The 26,965-nt window shown below is 43.0% G+C and overlaps 1 protein-coding gene across 6 annotated transcripts in view; it reads left to right on the top strand.

Moving 5' to 3' along the window:
* The window catches only part of CACNA1E (calcium voltage-gated channel subunit alpha1 E), a 3,100,882-nt gene that overhangs the window by 339,530 nt on the left and 2,734,387 nt on the right, over positions 1 to 26,965 (top strand). The window lies entirely within an intron of this gene.

The following is a 26,965-nucleotide window of genomic DNA, read 5'->3' as shown; positions in this document are numbered from 1 at the left end:
ACAACTGTGGAGTGTCACAAGGATCCTCACTATCCCCACTATATTTCAACATCTATCAGACTCCGGTCATCAGAATCTTCAAAAAATACAACATTACATGTTACAATTACGCAGATGACACTCAGATCATCTACAAAATCAAAGACACCGATGCCGACCACTGAACCCCAACCGACTGTCTGAAAGAAGTCTTCAACTGGATGGATGCCAACAACCTGAAAATCAACCCAGGAAAGACAGAAATCATGATCGTGTCCAAAGACCAAGAGAACGAAACCACCATCCCATGGCCCACGGAAATGGGAAACGCACCAAAACCATTGAAGGTAGTAAAAAATCTGGGAGTCCTCATGGACAACACCCTAACCCTGGAACCACAAATAAATGCAACAGTGAAGAAATGCTTTTTCCTCCTCCACACGGCAAGAAGAATTCTACCTTCCCTCTCCTTCACGCACAAAACACTCACTATCGTCGCTCTAATCATGTCAAAAATCGACTACGCAAACAGCCTCTACCTCAGAATACCAGAATACCTCCTGAAGAAACTGCAACAGATCCAAAATGCAGCAGCAAGACTACTCCTCAAACTATCCCACCAACATTTCACCCGCCCTTAGTTTCCGCCAGGTACCACAGTGGTAGGGAATTTTCGAGATATTGGCAATCAACACACCACCTGAGAGGCTGACACTGGCAGATGCACTGACCACAGGAGTATGAAGGGAGGTTAAGGGGAGCTATGAGAGAGCATGTTAGAGGTGGGGGCCAGAGGACTAAGGAACCTATATGCCAGTCGGACCCAGATCTGGACAGAGCCGCATCAGGGGAGACCACGCAAGCCGAGCGCCTCAACTCGGGATAGAGTCACAAACTAACCAACCCTACTAACAATTTCCCTTTCTGCATACACCTCTCAAACTCCAAACCAAACACAACCAAACCTACAGCACAACAAACCGCACAAACTTCACTACACTGCAACAACAAAACAAAAACACACATAGCCTTGCACAACAGTACACGACGACTACCGGCCGCAAACACCCCAGGCCCAGCCAACGGACCCACCGGGCTGAGGCCGCCAACAGCACATCACTGCTCTCTTGCCCTTTTCCTGCTTCCTCCCACTAACTCAACCTCCCCTCCTCTTTCAGAACCGCCAAAGCGCCAGGGGACCACTCCGGTGGTGATAGTGCGCGGTACAAATATCCTTTAACATTAACATTAACATTAGTAAAACCCAGAACAGATATTTAGGATTTAGGTGCTTGTAGACTTCCATACATAATACACAAAATAAAACTACAATCATGTTCTGTATGCTAACATGTTTCTATAATCATGTTCTGTATGCTTGACATGTTTCTATAATCATGTTCTGTATGCTTGACATGTTTCTATAATCATGTTCTGTATGCTTGACATGTTTCTATAAAGATTTTTTTTTTACCTATGCTATGTTTATCCTGTGACTTGCACTTTCTTGGTCAGTTTTATAAAACCGAGTATTATTCAACTTCTTGAAAGTCACTCACAAGTAACCACACCTTGCTTTATCGTGAGAACTAGACAGCAAAGTGTGCACGTGCCTAAACTGCAAGCTAGGTTCAAATCCCACGTTCACCATTTAACCAAAGTGTGTGATTTTGGGCAACTCATTTAATCTCATACTGCAAAATCTGTCAAAACTGCTATACTCTAAATATATCAAAACTGTTAGTCCATAAGAGAGACTTCTCAGTTTAGTTTCTTCAAAAAAGCCTCACTTGTGTGTTACCTGGGGACCATTTACATATTTCACATAGGTCATTTCTTTCTTGACTCTCTCATGGCAATGCTGCTTCACTGCCATGGACCTCTTGTAACCTCAGTTTATGCTCCTATAGGCGCACATTCCCATAATTGCTCATTCATATTCTACATTTATGGTACATGTACCTTCTTGTTGATTCCAATCTGACTCCTGTACCCTTATTTGAGCATTAATACATTCTGTGGGACTGGCATTCTGACTCTTCTATCCATGCTTCAGCATTTGTACAGAGAGCACTTGTACATTCTGTGGTATTGGTATTCTGACTCCTCTATCCATGCTTGAGCATGTGTACATTCTGTGAGACTAGCAATCTGACCCCTTTATCCATGCTTGAGCACTTGAACATACTGTGAGATTGGCAATCTGACTCCTCTGTCAGTGCTTAAGGAATTGTACATTCTGTGAGAGCACTTGTATATTCGGTGGGACTGGCGGCAATCTGACTCATGTATCCATGCTGAAGCACTTGCACATTCTGTGGGACTGGCAATCTGACTCCTGCATTCATGCTTGAGCAGCATGTGTACAGAGAGCACTTGTACATTCTGTGGGACTGGCAATCTGACTCCTTTATCCATGCTTGAGCACTTGAACATTCTGTGAGATTGGCAATCTGACTCCTGCATTCATGCTTGAGCAGCATGTGTACAGCGAGAACGTGTACATTCTGTGGGACTGGCAATCTGACTCTTCTATCCATGCTGCAGCACTTGTACATTCTGTGAGAGCACTTGTACATTCTATGGGACTGGCAATCTGACTCCTGTATCCATGCTTGAGCATATGTCCATTTTGTGAAAATGGCAATCGGACTACTGTATCCATGCTTAAGCACTTGTACGTTCCGTGAGACTGGCACTCTCCTAGTTCTAGGTTTGTGTATGCATCATTTTCATACGACTTATGCGCTGTGTCTGCCTGCATAATACTGTATGCCTTCTTCGGGAATGCTGTTAAAACATTTCCTCTGCCTACTCTAGAACCAAAGTTCCCTCTTTATGGACTTCTAAGGTTGCCCATGAAATGCCATTTAAGAGGAAGTTCCCAAGCTTGTGTGTACTGCTTCCTTAGATTGACATGGGGGAAGTGCGAGTTTGGTGTGTCCCTTACTCTTGGTTTAGGGGTGGGTGGAGGCACATTTGTCGTGCTTTGGCCCCGCCCACCCTTAAGGTGGCACACTACTGTGCACCTGTCAGCCTAGCCTACCTTACCTTTGATGACTTGGTGGCATGCATCCCCTGCGTTAATCTTCTGAGGTTTAATTTGCCACCGGTGTTATTCGGGCTTTACAGTTTATATAATGATCATATTTTTTTTTCTACTTCATTAAGGGGTACGAGAGATTCGAACCATTGTTGCTCTGTGCCGTTTGCTTGCAAGGCAAGCGCGTTGCCACTGATCTACACTGCCCGTTCTACCCAGCAAGTAACCAATTGTTCATAATGTCTTCATTGTGATGATAAAACCATAATAATGTTAGCATTAAGAGAGTACTTCAAAATCACAGTTTGGAGCACCGCTTGTTTCTCACTTTAAATCACAGTGTGCGTCTTCCCTCTGACCGTCCTGTTGCTTCCTTCAATCTGCGAAGTGTGGTAGACAAGACAAGCGAGTTACTGCTGGGAGAGTCAAGACTGTGTGTGTGTGTGCGTGGTGGTACCTTTTATCCATACCCCTCAAATCACAGGCTTTTGGCAGATCTTACCCGCCGTGGATGCCGTTCACACTCACGGCAAGCTCCATATCCGTCCATAGACTTCAATGGTCCCCCTTCCAGCAAAACAAAATCTGATTTAACTGACGTACAGACTCAGGTGTGAGAGGTAGGTCAGTGTGTTGTTGGCATACTTAGCGGATGCGTAATCATCTTGTTTATCTTGGTGTGAAATGTCCTCCCCTAAATAGTACTTTACTATGAAGAGCCACTGTGCTCTTCATAAAATATTGCAACATAAGGTGTGCCACAAGTGGCTTCTTGGCGCTGACAATAAACCCGTGGCAGGGGTAGAGCTCTCTGAACTTACTCTCTTGAGTTGCTTGGACACCAGATGACTCTCAATGGTTATAATATATACTACAGAAGAGTGGGGTACCCCTACACTACAGGAACCCCTACACTACAGGAACCCCTACACTACAGGAACTGGGGAAATGGCATATTGAACTTTTCGAAAAGTGTTCCTGTAGGATGACCTCCGAAGTGATTATTAGTTAATGCTTTATAGCGCAATTAATTACGATCATTAATGAGAAACACTCTGAACCACAGCAATATGATTTTCAATTTTTTGTTTGTTGGTACAAATCAATTTAATAATGGAATCTATACAATTGGTCAGTTAAAGAAAAAAACGAAATATAAAAAAAACAAAAACCAGAATGCAGCAGATAGAGGGTGCAGTGTCAAGGGTGAATATTGACGTGAGCGAAGTTTATATTTTGCAGGTGCTCCTGGTGAACTAAATTTCATATTTACAAAGGTCATTGGGAGAAAGCATTGTACCCGCAAGACAATAATTACACCAATACATCACCAGATACATACAATGAAATTATACATGAGTACTACTAATTCCATGTGAGATGGACACACATGTCCTACATAAACAGTCGAAACTCAGAAAAACAATGGCTGGTTACATTACTCTATAATGGCTAGCACCAGAGAAAACATACTCCTCTGAAGTAAACTGGAGAGGATATTTGCAGGCTAAATTCTACAAAAATGTAGAGAGTGCAGGGTCGATTAAAGACGTATAGGTGCCAGTCTATAGTGTGCCTGATGTCTAGGATGTATAGGTGCCAGTCTATAGTGCGCCTGATGTCTAGGATGTTTCGACACCAGTCTATTGTGTGCCTTCCCCAGGGCCAAGTTTCTAGTGATGAAGACATTACAGAGAGGCTGTGCTCCAACTGACTCGGCACAGTGGAGGTCTATAGGGCAAAACACATTCCCATAAGAGACCAGCGGCTCTTCTCCCTGATCCTCGTTGCCAAACTCCAGAAAAGATGGTCGTGGTCAGACATTGACTGTCCACTTTGAATAACTATATGCCTTCAAGGATCTGTTTGCTGGAAGCCTTTGGCCCTGTTCTTAGAGCATTTCAACTACCTATGTTTCTACAGTATATAGCCATGGTTTCACTCCTTGGGTAGACTTTATGCGTTATAGACCTCCACTGCGCCGGACCAGTTGGAGCACAGCCTCTGTGTAGGGTCTTCATCATTAGAAACCTGGTCCTCAGGACGGCGCACAATAGACTAGTGCCAAAACGTCCTAGACGTCAACCCTGCTCTCTACAATTTAGCAGAATTAAGCTGCATATCTCCCCTCCAACTCACTTCTGAGGGTAAGGTTTTCTCTGGTGCTAGCCACTATCTAGTGGTAGAAAGGGCCTCAATTGGTTTACAGTGCATCAGTGGCATGAGGCAACAGAGGGGGACAACAGAGGGGAGGAAGGATAGCTCAGGGGCAATGCGTTTTTCTTGGAAGCAAGGCACCACAGCACAACACTGATTCCAATCCCATGCTTAGAAACCACTTGCTGGTATTAAGCGTGTTATAAATGAACAATAAAAAAAAAAAAATGGATTAAACTCATCAGATGTTCAACTGTAAATTATTAGCAGCTTCCAGGCGCTTGGGGGGAGAGGCAGGGGGTCAGATCCAAAATGAATAAATAATCTCATAAATTTGAGATTAAAGATGTATTTTAGCTTCTGGGCGCTCTGCCCCAAATTTGTGGTATCAGTTTGAGTTTTATTGTCGCATATAGTGCTTCAATCAGACAGTGCACCTGCCCAGTAAATGTTGGTAATGGAGAAAAGAATGCAGAAGCACTGCGCCAATAAACATATTTTTTAACTTGTATTCTTTCAATGTTTTCTTTTAATCCACTTTGTTATGGTGAAACACATGTCAAGGATTAAGGACGTTTGAATCATTAACACTGTGGGCAGGGGCACCGGCCAATAAGGGACCTACTACTAGTGTCAGCCCGTGTTCCAAGCCGCCTGATGGGTTCTTCCCCCGCCTGCCATCTTCCCCTCAATGACCCTGCTCTTTGTTTCCCCTCTTGCTCCCCCCATCCGACTTTCCTTGCTGCGCTCGAGCCCATAACTTGGGCAGTGGGCCGTTACCTACAGAGTGGACCCACTACCTCGGGGCATGTTGCCTCAATAGGACTTATCGCAGAAATAAAGAAAGGATTAAAAGTAAATGTTGTGAAATGAGCACCAATCCCTGTGTGCCTTATGAATTCCTTAAGAACCAATAGTACGATCACAGGACCAGTGATCAGTTCAAAAGACTTGTGGAAACTTAGCTTTAATCGAATAACTAAGGATCCATGATTTAAGAATAAAAGGTTTAGCCCTAGGAGGATTAAGAGGAATGAGAGGGTTAGGGATGTGTATATCAAAAGAAGACAAAAAGAGTAATGTAAAGAAACTCTCAGTGAAATTAATTGAAAACGTGTTTTTAAAAAAAACAAACATTAAAAAATATATTTGTTGCTGCATGTTTCTTCAACCTTTTCTCCTTTACTGAATACCCTACACTGCTAGTGAACCTCTGTTACCGGATTGCCACACTGTGCCTTAACTGACTGCACCTACGGATGACTGCTACCCTGTGCTCACCCATCATGGCCAACATCACACCCCCACCATCCGCACTCATCCCCCCTACGCCTTTCCTCCCATCATTTTTCACCAAACCCACAGAACACAAACCCAACCAACTCTCAACACGCCCCAGAACCACGAACTCTAGAAATCAAAAAGTAGGCCTCCGCTTCAGACACTCACAGCAAACCCCTCCAAGCAGATTTGAAAACAAAGCTACACCTGAACACAAGAAACTGTCCACTCCCAGGAAAGTAGCCAAAAGGCCCAATACCACTCCCACACCCTGCCCAGACTTACAGTGTGCATTAATTAATGCCAGATCCTTCCCCGCCCACGCCACCGAAATCCATGACCTTCTCACCAACCTTGACCTCGACATTCTCGCCATCACCGAAACCTGGCTACACATCGCCTCCGGCCCAGCCATCTCACTAGCCATCCCACCTGGATACTCCATCCTCAGACAGGACAGAACATTATCCACAGGTGGAGGAGTGGCACTCATAGTCAAAGACCACCTTGAATTAAGACAAACTCCCTCCAAACTAGGGGACAACATTGACTCTCTATCAGCCAAGATCGCACTATCTTCCAACACCACTATCACTCTTAATCTAGTATATTGTACACCAAGCCCGTTACTGGACTTCCAGGACAACCTCACACACCTGCTAGGTGAAAACCTTAAAACCACCACCAAAACCATTCTCCTAGGAGACCTTAACCTGGGGCTCCACGACCAGAAAGATAAACCATCCACCAAGCTAGCACAAGCTCTCCAAGAAATGGGCTTTGTACAAAAAGTTCTCCATCCTACCCACAGTAAAGTGCGCACTCTTGACTGGGTAGCTGACCACAACTGCGGCATTGACATCAGCTCCACCACGCCTACCCCATGGTCCGACCACTTTCTCATTCACTTCTTCATCCCCCTACCTAACAACTCGGAAAGAAAACTTATGTCCGCACCCCCAGCCATGGCCAGGAGCGCCAAGAACCTCACCAAAGAAAGCATCTCACCCTATCTAGTCCCTCTCACGAACAACCTCCCTGCCTCATCTGACCCAGCTGCACTGGCAGATATCTACAAAACTACCATTAGCACTGCCATAGACATCATCGCCCCCCTACAAAAGAAAAAATCCCAAAACTCCAAAAACTCCAATACCTGGTTCTCAGCAGAACTAAAAGAACTACGAACCAAAAAACGCAAAGCCCTAAACTTATGGCAAAAAGCGCCCAATGCCTCCTCACTATCGTCCTACAAATCACTGGCCACCCAATACAAAAAAAGCATTATAGCATCTAAATCTGCATCATATAATGATAGAATCTCTAAGGCCACCTCAGAATCCAAAGAGCTCTTCGCTATCATCAAGGAACTCTCCACACCGGCCACTAAGTCCCAAGAGATTGTCAAAGACCAAGCCTGGTGTAACACCATACAATCAGCCCTTCTAAAAAAATCGAACTCCTCCAAGCTAAAATCTTAAACCATCACAAAAATCTCACTCAGGAAATCGTAGCTGCATCCCTAAAGGAAACAGTGACTGAGAACAAAAAGATAAGTCACATTACACCCTTTAAATTTAGAGAAGTCTCAGATAAAGAGGTAATCGATATCGTCAACAGAATCAAACCCTCCAATTGCAAAGGCGACGCCTGCCCCGCCAAACTAGTCAAAGACTGCGTTGAAACACTAGCACCATTCCTCAAATCCTTCATCAATGCTTCCTTCAACTCAAACTCAGTCCCTACCAGCCTAAAAGAAGCTTGGGTGCGCCCTCTTCTAAAGAAACCCACTCTAGATCCAGAAAACGCCAACAACTATAGACCCATCACAACAGTTCCCTTCCTGCTCAAGATCCTCGACAAAGTCGCCTACTCACAAATACAGCACTACCTCGAAAAAAATCGCATCTTAGGCAAAAGGCAATCGGGCTTCCGCCCGGGGCATGGGACCGAATCGGCCCTATTAGACCTTAAAATCCAACTTAACGACATCATGGACAAAGGCAAACCGGCTCTCCTCCTACTATTAGACCTATCTGCTGCCTTCGACCTGGTCAACCATGACATCCTAGGCACGCAACTCAAAAATGAAGCTCACTTCTCGCCTGAAGCCGTCTCCTGGGTCAAATCCTTCCTCGAGGGTCGACTTATGAAAGTCTTTTCTGATTCGGCAAACGCTACCCCAACCAGTATCCATTGTGGCGTCCCACAGGGATCCTGCACTGCACCCACCTTATACAACATTTTCACCCTCCTACTGTTTAATGACCTCGACCATCGCCACATAGCTTACACCAACTATGCTGACGACACACAAGTCCTGCTCCCTCTTACTGGGGTATATGAACAAGACGCCGCAGCACTAACAAAAATATACACAGCCATTCAAACCTGGATGGCAGCCAATGGACTTTGCCTTAACGGGGACAAAACAGAGATCCTACTAGTTGGCACCAAAGAAACACTAAACAAACTCCCGCCTCTATACAAATCCTTTAACGTTGATAAATCCACCATCACAGTCTCCACTGCAGTAAAAACACTAGGAGTATATCTTGACTCCACTCTCTCTATGACACGGCAAGTCAATGCCGTAGCCTCTTCTGCTGCACTCACCACTAAGGTAATCAACGCCGTTAAACCCTTCCTATCCTCGAAAAACTGCTTCATTGAATGTAGCCAGAGCCACAGTAGGTACCAAACTGGACTACTGCAACGCCCTCTTCCTGGGCACATCTGCACAAAACATTAAAAAAATGCAAGTCACACAAAACAATGCCCTAGGAGCAGCCCTAAGCATTCCAAAAAGGGAACACATCTCCCAAGCCACAAAAGAAGCACACTGGTTACCTATAAAAGAGCGCATACTATTCAAATCCATGGCCATCACCCACAGATGCCTCTCTGCCAATGCCCCACCCTATCTTTCTGAAAGGATCACCCCCCATACTTCCACTAGATCCACCAGGTCACACATGACCAACCAGACCTATGTACCCACCTTTAAAAGAAGCAAAGCTGGAGGGTCCAGCTTTCAACACCTAGCACCCAAAAACTGGAAGGCACTCCCCACCTCCTTAAGGAACGAAAAATCATACCATGCCTTCCGTAGACTACTCAAAACCACGCTGTTCAACTAACCCTGCCTCACCTGTATTCTCACCACTGTATGTTTGGAAATAACAGCACATGTATGAAAATATGCTTCTATGCAAATCTGTGTATATGTATATTCACTATGTATGCCTGTAACAAGTAAGACTTCTTTAGCGCCACGATGCCCCCGGGCAGATGTGCGCTCTATAAATCCAAATAAATAAATAAAAATAAATAATGTGGAAGCCACGAGCTAGCTGGCAGATCGCCTCCTGCCTGAGCCTTCTGGGGGTGCCTCTAGGGCTCCTCCACAATCTCCTCCTTTCGTCCACCAACAACCTCCTTCTACCTCTTTAATCTCCGACATCTCCTACAAACCCTCTACACCAACTCCAGTGATGATCACACACTTGCGCCAACTGCCCGGCCCAACTCCTTCTCTAAGGCCCCCCACAACCAAACTGCCTTTGTGGGGTGTCCTGTCCCTTTGACCATGCCTTCTAGCCTCTCTCTATTTAAGGGACCCTCAGCGTGTTAGTTGGGATGAGGAATGGTTCTCATGCAGAATTTGGGATTTTTTTGTCCCTCCCCTTGGACATTCCTATCTCTGCCTGCCCACACAGGTCCTGCTTCCCAGCCCCTCTCTCTGTTGAAACGGGACTCAGGTGGGTTACTCCAAGAAGCTGGGCTAGAGATGGGTTGGTGGGTCCCACCCAATGACTTCCACATCTTATGTCTTCTCTGGTTGTCCTGCCCCAGTCCTGCCCCAGGGTAGACTCCCTTACTCGCTCTCTTCCTTACTGTATGAGAGTGGAGCTCTTGTGCAGTAGCTGGCTGACTGTCACTTTTCCAGACCTAATTAATGGCCCTATTTCCCCCTGTAGATTTGTATGGGACTTCTGCACCTGTGCCAGGGTGTGCAAGCGTGGTGGTGTTGCCGGTTACACAGGGCCATCATTCCTTGACTTATTTAAGGGTGAGGAGTGTCTTTGGTTGTAATGTGAATGTCTCCTGCCACGTGAAGGGGGAAATCAGTGCGGGTGACTAAGGGGGACATCCCCATAGTTTCCCCGGGCCCATATTGCTCTAGCTTGGGAAGTCACTCAACCCCCTTGCTCACTCCCGTAGAAGTCCCAGGGGACTTCCTCATAGGCATTCTCTACAAATGTACTGATCAAATAACTCACTATTGTGAATTGTAATGCTTAATTAATATAAAGCATACTAGGTGATTATACCAACTTGAGATGTGGCCACAGAGTTTGTGAAACGCCACTTTTTTGATGTGGCAAGGTGTCCTCCTCGCCGACTGATACAGAGTGTGCCAAGCCTGCTCACACGGTCACGTGAGCAGCTCTGCAGCCTCACAGAGAATGCACAAAAAGTACACATCCAGATGTGAAGTGTCCTTGTGGGAGTGCCCGCTGGAGTGTCAGCTGGAGTCTTGACTAGGGCACTGGTGTGAGCTGAGGAGCAGGGCGGTAAATCAGTTCAAGTCAATGGGGCGAAGTGACGCGAAGGGAGTTTAGGAGCGGAGACTGCCCAGTGAGGGAGAGACACTGAGGAGGAACACACTGAGAGATGCCACTGGAGGCTTTGCAAAATGGAATCCAGTTAGAAGAGCCGTATCCCAAGACCACCACTGCATGCATGGCACTGAAGCTGGCAAGAGCCCATGGAGGAGCCCCTCCAAGGAGGGGGTGTGGATGCGGATTGTTGAACTTGCAAAGGATGCGCAGGCCTCTGGCAAGCAGCCAGCCAAGAGGGTGGAGCTGTGGACCAAGCATCCGGCCAAAAGGGAGGAGAAAGAGGTGGCTACCTCTAGGAGAAGCAAGGAGAGACAGGAAAAGAGGCAGGTGAGACAACCTGACGTTACCACCCATGGGCATGCACTGGGGAACAGTGAATGGAAGAGAACGTGCCAATGTTTGCATGGTTTTTTCTAGCCTAAAGCGAGGGCCACTGTGCTGAGCCCTGGTGAAAGACCCAAGCACACGGCAAGCAACAATGGGAATCACAAGCAGGGGAGACCAAGAGTGCAGACACCTGGAAATGAACACACGGTCAATTGGATGCACCCTGGAACATGTAGTGCGAGTGTGTGAGTCCAGGAAAGAGGAGAAACCTGCACTGAAAAGGTGCCCTGGAGAGGAGGTTTACTGCGCAACACCAGCAGGCCCCAGACTCTAGTATATGAAGTAAGGTTCAGAGTAGCATCTCGGAACCTGGAGAGAATGTTTCCAAGGGCCCAACATTAGTAGGGGGCCGAAATAATTGTGTATTAATAACTAGTGAACGAAACGTGTCTCAAGATTTCCAGTTTGAGGGTCCCGGAACAACATTTATTTTCTTTGGGAGGAAAACTTCATCCAAATCCGTTCAGCGAGTCAAATGTTATTAAGAGAAGAATTTTGGGAAAAGTGTTGGACTGCTACAGATAGGCCTAGGAATTCCTGGTATAGTGTGTGCTCTGTCTCACTCTCTGTTGGCGAGAGTGAAAGAATCACTTTTTGTGGTGACGGTTTGCTAGAGTCACCCCCGCTGTTGCTAACAGCAACATGACCAGAGAAAACGTAGATTTCCCAAAGTGGAGTGCTGCCTTTTTCTTATAGTTAAACGAAGAATGAGGACAGCAGTGACAGAGGCACCCCCGAGGTTTGGACTGGCCTTGTACCTGGGTGCATACATTGTCATTGCATGTATCCTGCAAGATTGTTGCCATCACACTGAGGAGGTGTTGTTTGCATGGGTAATTTGATGGGGGTAGATATGGGATCTGCAGGGGTGAGGGGCGCAGTTCTTAAAGACCTTGCAATAGACCAGAAGGCCTGGCTGGCTAAAATGTCTACAGTACTTTTTATTTTTTATTTTTTGTTCATTATTATAGCTGTGGTGCTCACAGAAGAAAGTGAGCATTGTTTTTAAATGTAAGCGTTATTCTTCCCAAGAAGGAAGGACATTTTAAGAGACAAAGGAGTGTGCATTCTTGTGCAAAAGAAGCTATTACAAAAAGGAAATTATTTATTTGTAATTTTGAACTGGATATTTTTTGAATTGTACAATGGCCATTTCTAGTATTCACTCATATTATATATATTGTACTCTTAATAAGAACTTTACACTTGCCTTACTGATAAAATTATCAAAACCTAGGATAACCTTGTAGATAAATCTTCTGATATGGACAGTTTGGTATACCCCGATTGTACTCTTTTGAAATAACCCACTGAGTCTGGGTGAGAGGGCAAATAGCACCAAAGAGGGATCTTGACTGCTTTGCATAAAATCAAAGAGCATTTTGGTAACATAAGAATTAACACAGATCTGTAAAAGTAACAAATAGATCTGTGATAAAAGGATTCCATGCTTACATTTCTGGGTGCATAAGGTACACATGGATTGGTGCTCATGTTAGCTCATTTCAATGCTCTCACCCTGACATTAAAGGGTTTGTAACCATTCGCCATACATGCTGATTTTGGACAGCATCAAGATTGGTTTTACAATAAAGTGCCTGATCGTGACAGAGGGCTGTTGAGGTATTGGTTCCTCTCCCATATGAGGGGAACCTGGCAAAATACTATAAGCAGGGGTGCTGGGTCTGCGAGCAAAGACGTCTGCACAGGACAATATATATAATGATATTCCACAAACCGAATAGTCTCTTGGCACTAAAAATCGGATTTATTACTGCCAGCTCAATGAAGCGCTGAGTTGACCCTGCCAGGATGCGAGCCTGTGACTGCAGGTTTCATGCAGATACTAGAGGCGAGGGCCTGACTTGCTGTGCTATCTTACTATCTTACTGACCACATAACTATCCTGTAAACGCAGCCCAGAGAGGATATTTTTTACTAACCTGTGTATATGTCGCTTCACGATCAATCAACATGCACTAATGCGCTCAGAATGCCCTCGATCGGCTGAGCACCAATCGCTTCACGATCAATCAACATGCATTAATGCGCTCAAAATACCTGGGATCGGCTAAGCACCAATCGGATTATCGTCAACTGTTTTGAATAGGCCTGAAGTCCTATTTGCAAATACAAGAGGAACTTATTTGAGTCAGTATGGGCCTGATTCACAGAGCATTTTCCTATGGAACTGCGCCATTATAAAATGAGTGTGAATTAGGCCCCTAGCATGCTAGGGTCAGGGTGCACCCGCTTGCATGTATAGGAGGCGTTTGCATACCCTACTGTCAAATCTATAGGCACCATTTACAGGCCATCCAAATTAAGTGAATGTAAACTCGCAAAACATAAGGCGCTGTGCTGATGACGTCTTCAATGCTTTATATGCGTGCACACGTCCTCCCCTGACTCCTAGTGATGCCAAGAAGGACTCGCGACAGAACCTATTCAATTTGACTTTAACGGGGTCGCCGAGACCAGGAGATCAATCAGGGGTAAGATTAAGAAAGATGCGCGTCTTCACTGTGTAATTGGCCTGTTATTTGCAGTTGCAAAGATTGTCACAACCAAGTTGTTAAGTGCCTCCCTTTCCATCCACCCCGCTCCATGTCTGTCCCGTGTATGGCCGGATGTGTCTCCTTGCAACTCGTCATCATGTTTCCTATCATGTTTAGTTTTGGCTCTTGAATGGCACCGAATTACACAAAGGAACAGCAACCCAGCTAGCCCCGTGCATCACGTGTCTTTCAAGTGCTGATGTAATATTCCATGAGGTGTGGGGGGGTGGGTGGGGGATGGGCAGAGGGATATGGTCTGCGTCTTCCACCGACCTCACATTCACGCTCCCTGTGTGAAAACAAGGAAATAATATGAGGCAGGGTAACGAAAAAGGAAACACACCAAACACAGGTTACAAAGGAACATACAAAGTACTTTATTTTATACTGAATCCAGTTACAAAAGAACAGACCAAAATTCAGATAGCTATCGACCCTCAGTACAACACAGCGAACTCCGGCGTGGTTCGGTGTGCTCAGTGAGTGCAAATATTCATTGAAACAGTCAGGCTTTTATACATTTCTCCAGCCTGTTGTCCAGCCTTTCTTCAGGTTAACCATTCCATAAATAAGTTACTGCTCTAGGGTCCCTTGCCAGGTCAAATCTGTTCATCTTAGGTTTATACATTAACAAGAAGAAATGGTAATAATGTATGCTCTAGGCCTAACATTACAATGCGGGACTTAATTTATACAATATAGTTAAGCAGGTGTTCTCATTCAATTATAGATCAGTTTCGGTGATACAGGTAATCCATTGCACACAGGTCAGCAGAAGGACAGGGTCTCAGCTCATGACCCTAACAAGTGGCCTGCAGGCAAGTTATACATTAGCTGTACAGAGGTCATGACAATCAAGTTCTGTTCTGAATAACATAGGCTACCATTTTAGCTCACATGGTGACTTTATAGAGCAAGAAAACCTAAAATGGCCGCTTGACCCAAAATGACAGTTGACATGGTTTGTAAGGTCAGGACCTTGCAATGCGAGTTTATTCACATGTAGTTTATAAGCAGCTTGTTAGCAGCTTGGCGTAGGCCAATATACATATATTCATAGCAATAGGAGGCACGATATAATTTCTAGTTTGACACCTGCCCATCCCATCTTACTGTGGGGGCAGCACAAGCGGACCTGTATGCGCGGTATGGGGAGCGCAGGGCAGCTGTGTTCCAGTGACCTTTCACCTCTCCCCAGGCTCTACCCATCTTCCCCGTCTGGAGGTGAGGTGGCCAGGAGTGCGCAGGGTAGGCTGTCTCCGCCCAGGCAGCAGTGCTGTTTTCGCCAAACAGGCTGCCTTCTGGCCTGTGCAGTAAAAAGAGGTGCACAAGCCGAGACAAAACTTTCTCCTTTGCCAATGCTTCTTTTTCAAGCTGATGTTCCCTTCCAGCAGGAAGACGCTTTGCCCCGGGTCCCTATTCCCGTGACTAAGAGGCTCCTGTGATTTCACAGTTCATCCCTTCTATGGTCAATGGCCTTCATAACTGGGGCTGCCGGGCCATTATTCACTGTTCCAGCCCCTGGAACGGGGATGAACGCCACAGTACATCCATTCTGGAGTCAGTGAATTTCATGTTTCATCCCTTGTGATGACACAGTACTTCGGTTATGAAGTCACAGTGTATCCATTCTGGAGTCAGTGAATTTCATGTTTCATCCCTTGTGATGACACAGTACTTCGGTTATGAAGTCACAGTGTATCCATTCTGGAGTCAGTGAATTTCATGTTTCATCCCTTGTGATGACACAGTACTTCGGTTATGAAGTCACAGTGTATCCATTCTGGAGTCAGTGAATTTCATGTTTCAGTTTTGAAGTCACAATGTATCCATTCTGGAGTGAGTACATTCCATGTTTCATCCCTTGCGATGGCACAGTACATCAATTATGAAGTCACGCTGTATCCATTCTGCAGTCAGTGAATTTCATGTTTCTTCCCTTGTGATGGCACATTACAACAGTTATGAAGTCATGGTGTATCCATTCTGGAGTCAGTGAATGTCATGTTTCATCCTTGTGACGGCACAGTACATCAGTTATAAAGTCACGGTGTATTCATTCTGCAGTCAGTGAATTTCATGATCCATCCCTTATGATGGCACAATACATCAATAATTTCGTCCCTTGTGGTGACACAAAATATCCATTCTGGCATCATTGGGATGGCACAGCACATATGTTCGTGGGCCGCAGTGCAATTCCCAGTACATCCCTTGTGATTGCACAGTACATCCATTCTTGCATCTAGTAGGATGGCATAGCACATCTCTTCTGGAGCCACAGTACATTTCATGTGTTTGCCTTGTGATTGCGGAATGCCTCCATTCTTGCATTCCTTGTGAGGGCCCAGTACCCATGTTATTGTGTCCCTTGTGATGCCACAGAATATCGGTTCTTGCATTCCTTGGGATGGCACAGCACATATGTTCTGGAGTCGCAGTGCATTTCTTGTTGCATCACTTGTGATGACACAGCACATGTCTTCTTGCATTCCTTGTGATGGCACGGTACAAATGTTATTTTATCCCTTGTGATGGCACAGTACATCAATTCTTGCATCCAGTAGGATGGCATAGCACACCCCTTCTGGAGCCACAGTGCATCTCATGTGCATCCCTTGTGATGGCAGAATACATCCATTCTTGCATTCCTTATGATGGCACGGTACCCATGTTATTTTGTCCCTTGTGATGGCACAGTACATCATTTATTGCGTCCCTTGTTATGGCTCATTAAATCCGCACTGGAGTCCCAGTGCATTTCATTCTGCATCCCTTGTCATGGCAGAGTATTTTATTTGCGTCCCTTGTGATGACACAGAATATCCGCTTTTGTATCTGTGGGGATGGCACAGCACACACGTTCTTGTGCAGACGTTCTTGCGTTCACTGTGACGGCTCGATGAATGTGTTGCGTAGCCACAATGCATTTCATGGGATGGCACAGTTCGTCCGTTTCTGCGTCCCTTGTGATGGCTCAGTACATCCGCCCTGAAGCCATGGGCAGGCAGTGCCACCGCAGCAACATGCCGAAGAGCGTGATCACGGTTGCACGTGCTCTGCTGGTCCGCTACTTACAATGCCAGCTCGGCTTCTGGCAGGAGAGCAACCCTCAGTGCAAGGAAGGAGCGCGCGAGGCAGCCGGCTGCAAGCCTCCAATCCCCACATAATTATAGACGGTGTATTAAGTTTCACGTCAGCCGTTCCCGAGCAACATCCAGCGAATATTAGAGCGCGTTGGATTTAGCTGCCGCTCTGCTCCCAAGGAGATCGGATAAATTGCCTTAATATCGTCTGCTAGGCTCAATAAATGTTACGACACCACATTCTGTGGAAATGCTTTATTATGTTTATACGGATCTGCAGTGGTTATGATAAGAAGGGCTTTTCAAAATGTATTTAACATTAAGTAAAAGAAGTCATAAAGGAAATGTCAGCACACGAGCAGGGAAGACGCATCCATCCTTCAGGAGATTTCTGACAAATATGGACTATTCGTCCCTACTCCCCCAGAGGGGAGCCACCCTCTTTGAGGGTAGGGAGGTGAGCCCGCTTAGCAACACCCTCCCCAGGGGTCTTGGAAAGTGGGAACTCACTGGGAGTGACTCCACTCTAAGGCATAAGGACTCCAATTCATATAAGGAACTCCCTATTAAGGATGCATTGTCCGCATATGAGAATCAATAGGACTGATTTTACTTCTGTTCTGGATTCAAATAGCCATTACTTTACTTCTATCTCTTGGATGGATGTGGTAGAGAGACTGTCTCGCCCGGTGACGCAACGACACAGTAGCTGTGGTTGGCTTGGGGCCCGTTAACTGATGCTGAAACAAAACCGCCATGGAGAGTTCGGATCACTAACCTCTGCATGACGAGTGTGTCGACTGCCGAGCCGGGACGGGAAAAGGGGAGGGGACGCTCCCAAGAAGGTAACACTGGGGAGAGGGGCCAGCGGGTGCGCCCCAGAGTGTTTTGGAGAATCCAAAAGTGTTACGTGAGCCTGAGAAACCTGAACACGAGCAGACGTCCAACCGAGGCCCCGCTGCATTAACTATATCAGAGGGCTTTGGAGAGCCCTAAAAAACTAAGTGGCATTGACATACAGGGCGGGGAAAGCCAAAAGTATTACGGGAGCCAGAGAAACCCAAACGCTAAACACAGGGAAACGCGCAATCAATACCCCGCTGAAGTAAGCTCATCAAAGGGCAAGAGGGTTTTCGGAGAGCCCTACAAATACAAACAATAGGGGAAAAGGCTGGGACCAGAGAACCTTAAGGGTTCCATTGCCAAAATTATAAACAAGAACACTATCAAATAGAAGATACAAAATGGTGGAATCGCACTACAAAAATCCTTTTTCCCTTTAAAGAAAGTATTGAATATGTGAGAAGACTTACAACTTGCCATGAACAACCTGCAAAGAGGCTGAAGAACTGTATGGTGAACTTTGTCCATTTGAAAAACCCTTCCTTGGCAGGAAATCCAAGCATTTTGGCCAGGCCAAGCCAGATTGGAGAGGCTATTGCTTTGGTCTATTTTTGTTATGATTTGTCTTAGTGGTAGGGCCAGATAGAAAGTAGGTTTTGGATGGAGGACTATATTGATTTGGACATTTGACGAGCACCCTTAGTTCAGTTTGTTAGGTAGGGAAATACACTCATAGCGATCGGGTTGGATAGGATTTTTTTTTTTAATTTAAATAAAACCTTTTGAACATGCAAAGTCCTAGTCCAACTCCTTCTTCTGGTTCACTACAAGATGCTTTTGGAAAGGAGGCTGTCTCCTGTGGCCCTCTTTCCCTGCAAGTCATTCTGCTCATTAATACCCTCCAGAAGTGATGCTCTTGGTATGAGAGGTGGTTCTTGTTACACGACTCAGCGATACTCCATGTATCAATCTTGGATGGATGTAGGGTCAAGTGGACCTGCTGGGATTCAAAACTGTGACCATGACATCAAACACAGTGCCCTATAATCGAAGCATTAGTCCATGGTGCCACAGGCGGCAAAACTGGGAGAGTGAGCATGCGTGGTGCAGCATCTCGCTGGAGCCAGCATCCAAATGCCAGTGCCCTGTCTGTCCCATGAAGTGTGTGTTAGCAGGTCTGAATTTATTTTCAGAAGAATTTGATTGGAAAGGTTGAATGCTTGATTATACCAGAGAACGGTGATGAGGAAAAGTGTCCATTCCTAATTTCCTGCTCTGTATTGTGCTGGCTCTCACCTGGCAGACACCCTTTGGCAAAAACTCTTCAAGAAACAGAGGAAACAGCAACAAAAAACAATGTATTTAATGCATTACTGTATTATGTATAAGATGAGAATGTTCCACAAATTAATGTGTTGACCTATATTACTGCTTTTTGCATTCGATATAGGATCATTTGTGTTACAAAAGACAATAGTCCATGGTTATACATTTTCAGATGCAATAATATTTTTGTAATGGTACATATTTTAGACACTTTTCGTTTAAATGAAATGAATGTTTATTGATTTCCTTCACAAAATAGTGAACGTGCATGTGAAATAGTTGTATTGGAACAGCATATTTCCTTCTATCTCTTTCTATCCCCCTTAGTGGAGGCCTTCGGGTCTTTGCATCCACTTTGACCACTGGGGCCTTCACATGTCTTCAAGAATTTAACACTGCATTGGTTCTCCTTTCACTAGTCAGCAACCTTAGGAATTTTTCCTTTTCCTTTTTTCTATTTTTATTTGGAGATGCCCATCTATCATTTGAAACATGATTTGTCAGACATTGAAACTCAAGAGTTGATTTCTTTATTTATTATTTTTAAATATTCTTGTTTCGTATTACTTTGTGTCTTCATGGTATTAATTATCAGTAAAACCAAAAAAAAAAACTTTAAGTTCAAACATTTCTTATTGGTCTGTGTGCTTTTTTCTGGCACCAAAATAAGTGACTTGACTAATAGCTTTGTTTAAATTACTGGTTGATTCAATAAGGTTTCAAATAATATAACCTTTTCTTTTGTCAATCCCAGGTAGCAGCATTTGCTTCTTTGTTTATATATCTGATTCCCACCTGGTACATAGAACTCACTTTAGGAACCACGGGGGGCCTACAGCTACAGTTGACGTTCCAGTAATACTTCCAGGGCTGGGCCAGCCTATGCCTCTTTGATGGACAACCAGCAGGATCTGCCTGCCTAGAAGAATAAGGGACTTTGTGCTTTTGAAGCCTCTGTGCTCTTTGCAACTTGCTTGAGATGTTGACAAAAGTGGTTTCTGCATACATCTATTACTGCGCCACAGGGAGTTCAGTATCAACCAACACCAATTTCTCTTAGTTCATCATATATTTATTTATTGATCGCCCATAATTATCCTATGGGCGATCAATAAATAAATATTTGATGAACTAAGAGAAATTGGTGTTGGTTGATACTGAACTCCCTGTGGCGCAGTAATAGATGTATGCAGAAACCACTTTTGTCACTTACTAAAAACGGAGTAGGGGGAACTCTGTGTCTTCATTCTCTGCATGCATCAGTGCGACACTGTAATACTATTATGTTGCATCAAGTCGCGGAGGTCTAAGAGTGACTATACAAAAAGGTTCCCCGTGTCATATTGCTCGAGATGTTCACTCTGCAACATCTGATGAAGATGTCTGTGGGACTTAGTACGCTAATGTTTTGTTCCTCCTCTGCATAGATGTTCCAGTTAGTCCAATGAAAGGTATCAAAATCTGCAACCTGTCTGATTCTAAAACTGGACTAACACGACGTCTACATTTTTCTTGCAAAACATAATTGAGGAGAATACAAAAAAGAGCCTTTAACTGTCCACTGAGGGCCCTTTGATTCCTTGCACCCTTGTGTGCACTGTTAGGTGAGGAGTTACAGTTTGAGTGTAGGAACATTTACTTCACGAAGAACGGGAAAATAGAAATCTTTTTTTCCCTGTCCATGGTCATGTGACCCCACCAGTTGAGCAAAAGGGACCAAATATAGAACATGTCCAGAGAAGACAAAGTCTTGTCGCAGGAGAAGGTCTGAAGTATATGACGAGAGAGCAGACTCTGGCTAAGAACCTGAGAGCATCACTTATCTGAGATTCAGATGAAACAGCATGCAGATAGAATGCTGATGGAAAACACAATGACAGAACGGATACACTCGCAGACTGATGTCCTCATGGTTGAGTACTGAGTGAGAAAGGTTTCATAGAAAATACCCAAAGCACGAGAGGCACACTAGGAAATAAAACTAGCGAATGGTGAGATAATATTCAGTGGACAATTGGGAACGAGGAGCCAACAGACTTATCAGCTACATGAGAAATACCCAAAAGAAGCAGAAAAATTAAATGTTCAAAGAAGCTAAAGATGGAGAATGACAAAGTTAAGGGAAAGCAAGATTATTATGAAAATAAACAAAATACTTGAATCCTTAAAATTGTGGATGTAACATTCTAGTTATGGTAGTGCCATAGCTAGGGTACAAGCTCTATGTTGATTCATTTTGAAGCTGTAAATAAGGCTCTGGTTGACAAATCCCAAGTTCCTTATGGATAGTTATTTACCCAAACTAGTTATATGTTTGTTAACTAAATCTAGGATCGGTCACTGTAATGCTTTCAAAAATGTAATTGGCAATTATGCTTAATAACCAGATTTACAAAGTATGTGCGTGCGTGTGTGTGTGCGTGTGCGCGTCTTTGTGTTTCAGGGTCTGTGGTGGTACATCTTGTTCATCTTGTAAATCTTGTTCAACTTTTGCTCAATGTTTTCCAACTGTGATATTAATGAAAGGGGGACACATTTTTTAAGTGTAAAAAGTAGTATAGTGATAGTATATATGTATATATGTATTACGTAATTAGATAGGTGATGGCATGTTTTAAGTGTAGTGTAATTAAGGAATATTTGCTGTGTGTGTTTGATTATGTTTAAGGTAGTTAGATACCTCTTGTATATTATTTTAAATGTAATTTTAATGGGTAATTGAATTACTACATTTGCGTTTAAGGAATATTAAGTAGGCATTTCTTCGATTTGCTGGTAACCTTTATTTTTGAGTAACAGACGTGTTGTTCTACTCAAACCAACAACTTCTTTTTTTTATTGTTAATTTTCAATTTTGAACATTACAAAAAGATAAATCAAAATGATCCAATCAATACACAGTATAGTAGTCATTGATACATACCATAGCAAATATTATAAACTATATACAGTAACGATATAATATACACATAACCCCCCCACACCCTCCTCCCACACAATCAACACATTAAACCTTGAGACTAATACAAATCCATAAATCTTCCCCACATTTTTCCAAACAGTGAGGCCTTCTTTTCTCCCTGGTATATTAGCCTCTCCATTTCGGAAGTTTAAACATTTCTTCAATCCAATCATCAATTATAGGGGAGACCCTAGATTTCATCACACAACCCACAAATATCCACCCAAAAACCATGTACCCTCACACAGTCCCACACCATGTGCTCTAGTGTTGCAATTTGGTGTAAACAGCCCCAGCAGTCATTTGAATCGGAAAGGCCTCTTGCACAAACACTCCAGAGTCCAATAGACCCGGTTCAAAAATTGTATTTGCCTGGATTTTTCATTTAGACTTATTGAGCAAAGGTTGACATTTTTAGACATCTTCATCCATAATTCTGAAGTAATGTCACAACCAGCTCCCCTACTCCATTCTTCCCGCAGACAATCATTCTCTTTATACTCAGCAACAATCAATTCATACACCCTGCTAGCCAAACCACCCTCGTTCTTTTTGATTTTGATATTAACAAAATCTAAGTTTAGCTCTTTCAAGCCAACAACTTCATGTTTTCACATATGCAGTATAGTGGCTTGAAGTGGTTGTAGCACCAGTGGTATATTATACCTATTTTCGTGAACATTTTCTTGCTAAGAGATAGTTGGGCATGTGTGAAATGAGTGTGTTTACAATTATTTTTAGTGCCATCTGCATTGATCTTAAAAGCATTAATATTAAATATTCATCATAAGAATCTATTGGTATGTTTGATAGATTGTGTGAATTGCAAAATGAGCATAATATGTCAGGATTTGTATTTTGGAGATGCTGTGGAAATGGAGCTGCATTACAATTTGGTATATATAGGTACACACATTTTTTATTAGAGACTGCATGTTTCCAAGTGTATGAAATGAGTAGGATTTAATTTATAAGGGTGTGTTCTGTCTCTAGTACTTCTACTAAGTACATTAGGAGTTCTTGTGGATTCTCCTGTGTGTTTATGGTAAATTTAACAATTCTTGCACAGTGGTCCAATTCCTATCTTATCCTTGAGACACTGTAGACAGTGTAAGGGTTGTTGGTGGCATTTCTACGGAGGATGCAGGTTTGTAAACATAGCTGTTCCCAACCATGTAAGTAAATATTGTCCACAACTGGTGCAATTGGAATCGAAAGATTGATTGCTACATTTGCATATCAATTTACTCCAGTTGTGTTGCTGAATTTAAAAGGACCAGAGAATTTGATCTCTGTTAGTTTGAAAGTCCATCATTTGTTTTTGCTTTTTTTTTATAGGGATTATGGGGAGATCTGATATAGTTTCTGTTTGTACTACTTGCCTTTTAAAGGTTCTCTTTTTTTAGATACAGGGTACAAATGCAGATGTGGAGTGAACATTGCACACAGTCTACATATGCAGATGTGGAGTGAACATTGCACACAGTCCGTTGTATTCTAGAATGGAAGGGATGTCAGCGTTGACTTTGTTTGCATCAAAGTTCACTAATAATAGGCCACTGAGTGTACACAACTGTGAAATTGCTACGTAGCTCATACCTTCTTTGAAGACTATGCTGCCAATGTCTACAAGTGTGTGGTTGAGGAATGGTAACAGATTATTCAAGAGGCAGAGAAAATGGTTCTACGCGTACATACATATCTTCAAAAAGAAGGAAAAATGCTGTGGTGCTGGGGTTTTATTGTTTGTTACATTTTGTCAAAATGATGACAAACTGATTATTGCTTTGGTTTGGATATGTTTGAAATCCAACAACCATTGCAATTGATCGAATGACTAAACCTTGTTCTACATCAAGTTTGTGTTTAGTATCAATCTGCAGTTTAGGCAGAGAGTTAATTGTTTTTTCAATCCAGCTGTGTTTGAGATACATTTTTCTAGGTTATTTAGTCATGCCATGCACTTCTAATTTGTCTGTGCAGCAGATGGGGACTATGGGTTGCATCTCTTTTTTCAGCATTGTTTCGTTAAATTGGTCACAGTTTGCAAGGGTTGGCATTAAACAAATGCATTGTTGATTTTGTTGTGTTAATTGTTGCATTACATTAGGGGCAGATGTGTTTTGTCCATACAGCTCATGTATGAATCTATTTTTCAAGGAAGACTTAATTTGTGTCTTCAGTAAGCACACCAATTTTAATGCTTATCAAAATGTGGACATATGTTGGATCTGCAGACTGACGCATGTTTTGTGTACATTCTCTGTAGTGAAAAGACACCACAGATTGGCATTGCCTATGCTGCCGATGCATTATGGGATTCTTTGTAGCCTGTTTTAAATATGGGCTGCCCTTTCACTGGTGTGAACTGTAGGGGATCTCCAAAGATAATTACATGTTTTCCTACAAACAGTTAATCATACCCAGTTTTTAGAACGTCCTGCATTCTTACATGAATTAAAGCAAGCATTCAGTTGAAAACCATGCTTACATCATCCACTACGAGTACTTTCATTTGTCGTAGAATTCTGCATACTTCAGTTGTAGCTTCTGCTGACAAATTGTAATATTTTAATTTGTTTTGGTGTTCGACTGGAAGGAGGAGTATTCAGTGTAAAGTGACACCTTCTATGTTGTAGGCAGCTAAACCTGTGGAGTGTGCTATAACAGCTGAAAGGTTGTTTGTTTTGTCTTCTAAAAATGTCCTGATTGTTTTAATGAAGATTTTAGCCAGAACCAGCTTCACCACTTACACACTAGAGCAGAGGATTGTAATTTGTACAACTGCAAGTATTATTTTCATATTTTAATCCATGTTCAATGTTTTCCGTGGCTTCCAGGTAAACGAGAAATGAGTCATAATTTAACTGATTGATTGGATTGATACATTGTGTTTTTATTTCATTAATCACTATTTCTGCTTAATTTTGAATGAGTGGTTCTCAAGTAGGTCTGTAAAATATGGTTGACTCCCTTTAGGAGTGTCTTCATCTGGTTATCTTTCTATTTCTTCTTCTTATTGGCGTTCATTGCCTAACATTTCTTTGTAGCATTTTAAATTGTCATTTTCTATACTGCATTAATTTGCCTTGAATGCAGCTTCAAGTGTGTCAGTGTCACCAAACAATTCTTCTTCTTTTCTACAAGGTTTGAATAGTTGTCGTAGGGGCATGTAATAAAGTTATCTATGCAATGCAGATTTAAATTATAATTTTACATGGTTAATAAGACTGGATTTTGAAAGTCTTACTAGACTTCCTTCACAATGTAATACTGAGTATTTGCCAGTTGCCTTGTTTGGCATAACATTTGAGTATGTATAGTTTTGGGCTATATTGTAGAAGCACATGTTTTCCAAAGCAATACTTCTGTTTGGAGAGTATGTTTCAATCAGATTATTTTTTAAGATGTCTTGGCTGTTGGGATTTTCTGTAGCTATAGATTCAATTTCTTGGTAGGATTTTAGTCCTCTTTATCACGATGAAGCTGCACCACAGTTGATCCAGAGAATGTTTTTAGATTTCCCATACACGGCTGTATCTGTTAAACAATTTGTAGCTTTGTAGGACCCACAAACTCTTTGTGATAGCTTTTAATAACAAAGCTGTACAATTATTGTGAAAGTGTTTTGTCAGATGATATGTTATTTAAGAGGTCTTTCAGCTGCTCAGCTTTCTCAGCTTTGGACCTATCTTGCAACTGAAGTTGAATTGTCTGCAATGTATTGAATGTCTATGTTAGCATTCCACAAGAGTGAAATTATAGGATTGTAATCATTGATGTACATGGATGCTTCATCTCTTTTAATGTTGTATGTGTTTTGGGGAGATTTGCTTTTCATAATGTGCCCAACAGAAGACATGAAACTATTTACTTGACTTTTCGTTTAAACTGGTCTTGGGAATCCAAAACGACATTTGGTGAAGTATTTCCCTTTGTTTTTTTTATCAACTTCAGCAGTGTTTGCCATACTTAGGTTGTTGGAAATGTACGATTTGTGTCCATAGGTCCTTTTGTATGTCTTCTGAAGAGATATCACAGGTAATGCACTTTTCAATCAACTATAAAACAGTATCATCACTGTCCTGGCCAAATTTGGCAGCATTCCTACTCCGCAAAAGCATGTGGATGTTTGGTGCTCCACTGGACTGATTTATTTCCTCCAAAAGAAGGGTAATACTATTCCAAGTGGAGGACACCTTTTATTAGAGGTGAAGTGTAACATGGCAATTAAATGATGGTGAAAGTATCTTGAGACATTTATAGGATTGAAATAACAGGGTTGTCCTGCACGTTCTATGTTTATTCCTTCTTTAATTTGGTTTGTATTGTGTAGGAAGTCAGGTAAGCCATCCTATGCATATTCTGCACAACTCCGAGTAACAAACCATGTGGGGTGCCTAGTTTCCTTAACATGCAGCGTACATCAGCTTGATATCAAAATCAGTATTCTTTCATACCATGCATATTTGCCAAGAGATTTGTAATACTTGACTTCAACACTTCATCTTTGTCTTTGTCTTTTAATGGAGTTCAGTAGCTGACATGTTTAGAAAGTGGGGGACTGTTTTTAGTGTTTGCACAACTTCGTATCATAGAGTTGCTAGTTCAATTTCAAACAAGTGATGGAAAAAGTATTCAACATTGTGCCGGTATCTTGGATTTTTAGAATACATTCATAGAGAAAGATATTCTGATGCACTGATTTGTATGGGAAT

This window comes from Ambystoma mexicanum, chromosome 1q (assembly GCF_040938575.1).
Source record: "Ambystoma mexicanum isolate Mex_15411 chromosome 1q, UKY_AmexF1_1, whole genome shotgun sequence".
In the NCBI taxonomy this organism is placed as follows: Eukaryota; Metazoa; Chordata; class Amphibia; order Caudata; family Ambystomatidae; genus Ambystoma; species Ambystoma mexicanum.
The sequence above is the reverse complement of the archived record's forward strand: the minus strand, read 5'-3'. Positions and strand labels throughout refer to the sequence as shown.